We start from the raw sequence: 4,489 nt of genomic DNA, 5'->3' as shown, positions 1-4,489 counted from the left end.
TCTGACACTCTCTGACACTCTCAGACACTCTCTATCACTCTCTGTCACTCTCTGACAGTCTCAGACACTCTCAGACACTCTCAGACACTCTCTGACACTCTCTGACACTCTCTGACACTCTCAGACACTCTCTATCACTATCTGACACTCTCTGACACTCTCTGACACTCTCTATCACTCTCTATCACTCTCTGACACTCTAAGACTCTCTCTGACACTCTCTGACACTCTCAGACACTCTCTATCACTCTCTGACACTCTCAGACGCTCTCAGACGCTCTCTGACACTCTCAGACTCTCTCTGACACCCTCAGACACTCGTTATCACTCTCTGACACTCTTAGACTCTCTCAGAGACTCTCTGACACTCTCTGACACTCTCAGACTCTCTCAGACACTCTCAGACACTCTCTGACACTCTCTGACACTCTCAGACTCTCTCTCTCTTTATCTGACACTCTCTGACACTCTCAGACACTCTATATCACTCTCTGACATCTCTGACACTCTCAGACACTCTCAGAAACTCTCTGACACTCTCTGTCACTCTCTGACAATCTCTGACACTCTCTGACTCTCTCAGACACTCTCAGATAGTCTCTGACACTCTCTGACACTCTCAGACACTCTCAGACACTCTCTGACACTCTCTGACACTCTCTGACACACTCAGACACTCTCTGTCACTCGCTGACACACTCTGACACACTCTGAAACTCTCTGACACTCTCAGACTCTCTCAGACACTCTCTATCAATCTCTATCACTCTCAGACACTCTCTCACACTCTCAGACACTCTCAGACACTCTCAGACACTCTCTATCAATCTCTTTCACTCTCAGACACTCTCTGACACTCTCTATTACTCTCTATCACTCTCTGACACTCTCTGACACTCTCTATCACTCTCTGACACTCTGTGACACACTCTGACACTCTCTGACACTCGCTAACACTCTCTGACACTCACGGACCCTCTAAGACACTCTCAGACACTCTCTGCTACTCTCTGACACTCTATGTCACTCTCTGACACTCTGTGACACTCTCTATCACTCCCTAACTCTCTCAGACACTCTCTATCACTCTCTGACACTCTCAGACACACTCTGACACTCTCTGACACTCTCAGACACTCTCTATCACTCTCTGACAGTAACAGACACTCTCTGACACTCTCTGACACTCTCTGACACGCTCAGACACTCTCTATCACTCTCTGACCTCTCAGACACTCTCAGACGCTCTCAGACACACTCTGTCACTCTCAGACACTCTCTGACATTCTCTGACACTCTCTGACACTCTCTGACACACTCTGTCAATCTCTGACACTCTCAGACTCTCTCAGACACTCTCAGACACTCTCAGACACTCTCTGAAACTCTCTGACACTCTCAGACTCTCTCTATCACTATCTGACACTCTCCGACACTGTCTGACACTCTCAGACACTCTCTAACACTCTCTATCACTCTCTATCACTCTCTGACATCTCTGACAGTCTCAGACTCTCTCAGACACACTCAATCACTCTCTGACACTCTCTGACACTCTCTATCACTCTGTCACTCTCTATCACTCTCTGACACTCTCAGACTCTCTCAGACACTCTCTGACACTCTCAGACACTCTCTATCACTATCTGACACTCTCTGACACTCTCTGACACTCTCTGTCACTCTCTATCACTCTCTGACACTCTCTGAAACTCTCAGACTCTCTCTGACACTCTCAGACACTCTCTATCACTCTCTGACACTCTCTGACACTCTCTGACACTCTCAGACTATCTCAGACACTCTCAGACACTCTTTATCACTCTCTGACTCTCTTAGACTCTCTCAGAGACTCTCTGACACTCTCTGACACTCTCAGACTCTCTCAGACACTCTCTGACACTCTCTGACACTCTCTGACACTCTCTGACACTCTCAGACTCTCTCAGACTCTCTCTATCTTTATCTGACACTCTCTGACACTCTCTGACACTCTCAGACACTCTATATCACTCTCTGACATCTCAGACACTCTCGGAAACTCTCTGACACTCTCTGTCACTCTCTGACAATCTCTGACACTCTCTGACTCTCTCAGACACTCTCAGATAGTCTCCGACACTCTCTGACACTCTCAGACACTCTCTATCACTCTCTGACCCTCTCTGACACTCACAGACACTCCCATACACTCTCTGACACTCTCTGACATTCTCTATCACTCAATGACACTCTCTGACACTCTCAGACACTCTCTATCACTCTCTGACACTCTCTGACACTCTCTATCACTCTCTGACACTCTCTGACAATCTCTGACACTCACTGACCCTCTCAGACACTCTCAGACACTCTCTGACACTCTCAGACACTCTCAGACGCTCTCTGTCACTCTCTGACACTCTCTGACACTCTCTGACACTCTCTATCACTCCCTAAATATCTCAGACACTCTCTATCACACTCTGACACTCTCTGACACACTCTGACACTCTCTGACACTCTCAGTCACTGTCAATCACTCTCTATCACTGTCTGACACTCACAGACACTCTCTGACAATCTCTATCGCTCTCTATCACACTCTGACACTCACTGACCCTCTCAGACATTCTCAGACACTCTCTGATAATCTCTGACATTCTCCGACATTCTCTGTCACTCTCAGACACTCTCAGACACTCTCTATCACTCTCTGAAACTCTCTGACACTCTCTGACACTCTCTCACACTCTCTCACACTCTCAGACACTCTCAGACACTCTCAGACACTCTTTGACTCTCTCTGACACTCTCAGACTCTCTCAGACACTCTCTATCACTCTCTGACACTCTCGAACACACTCTGTCAATCTCTGACACTCTCAGACACTCTCAGACACTCTCTATCACTGTCTGAAACTCACTGACTCTCTCAGACACTCTCTGACACTCTCAGACACTCTCTGAGGCTCTCTATCACTCTCTGACACTCTCTGACACTCTCCATCACTCACTATCACTCTGTGACACTCTCTGACACTCTCTATCACTCTCTATCTCTCTCTCACGCTCTCCATTACTCTCTATCACTCTCTAACACTCTCAAACACTCTCTGACGCTCTCTATCACTCTCTGACACTCTCTGACACTCTCCATCACTCTCTATCACTCTCTGTCACACTCTGACACTCTCTATCACTCTCTATCACTCTCTGACACTCTCTATCGCTCTCTATCACTCTCTATCACATCTCTGACACCCTTTGACACTCTCTGACAATCTCTGTCACTCTCAGACACTCTCTGCCACTCTCTATCACTCTCTTTCATTCTCTGACGCTCTCTGACACTCTCTGTCACTGTTTGACACTCTCTGACACTCTCTGACACCCTCTATCACTCTCTGACACTCACTGACCCTCTCAGACACTCTCAGACACTCTCAGACACTCTCTGACACTCTCTGACACACTCAGACACTCTCTGTCACTCGCTGACACACTCTGACACTCTCTGACACTCTCAGACTCTCTCAGACACTCTCTATCAATCTCTATCACTCTCAGACACTCTCTCACACTCTCAGACACTCTCAGACACTCTCAGACACTCTCAGACACTCTCTATCAATCTCTTTCACTCTCAGACACTCTCTGACACTCTCTATTACACCCTATCACTCTCTGACACTCTCTGACACTCTCTATCACTCTCAGACATTCTGTGACACACTCTGACACTCTCTGACACTCTCTATCACTCTCTGACACTCACTGACCCTCTAAGACACTCTCAGACACTCTCTGCTACTCTCTGACACTCTCAGACACTCTCTGTCACTCTCTGACACTCTGTGACACTCTCTATCACTCCCTAACACTCTCAGACACTCTCTATCACTCTCTGACACTCTCTGACACACTCTGAAACTCTCTGACACTCTCAGACACTCTCTATCACTCTCTGGCAGTCTCAGACACTCTCTGACACTCTCTGACACTCTCTGACACTCTCAGACACTCTCTATCACTCTCTGACCTCTCAGACACTCTCAGACGCTCTCAGACACACTCTGTCACTCTCAGACACTCTCTGACATTCTCTGACACTCTCTGACACTCTCTGACACACTCTGTCAATCTCTGACACTCTCAGACTCTCTCAGACACTCTCAGACACTCTCTGAAACTCTCTGACACTCTCAGACTCTCTCTATCACTATCTGACACTCTCTGACACTCTCTGACACTCTCAGACACTCTCTAACACTCTCGGTCACTCTCTATCACTCTCTGACATCTCTGACAGTCTCAGACTCTCTCAGACACTCTCTATCACTCTCTGACACTCTCTGACACACTCTGACACTCTCAGACACTCTCAGACACTCTCAGACACTCTCTATCACTCTCTGTCACTCTCTGACAGTCTCAGACACTCTCTGACACTCTCTGACACTCTCTGACACTCTCAGACACTCTCTATCACTATCTGACACTCTCTGAC

The sequence above is a fragment of the Heterodontus francisci genome, unplaced genomic scaffold, assembly GCF_036365525.1.
Source record: "Heterodontus francisci isolate sHetFra1 unplaced genomic scaffold, sHetFra1.hap1 HAP1_SCAFFOLD_292, whole genome shotgun sequence".
NCBI lineage: Eukaryota > Metazoa > Chordata > Chondrichthyes > Heterodontiformes > Heterodontidae > Heterodontus > Heterodontus francisci.
The sequence above is the reverse complement of the archived record's forward strand: the minus strand, read 5'-3'. Positions refer to the sequence as shown.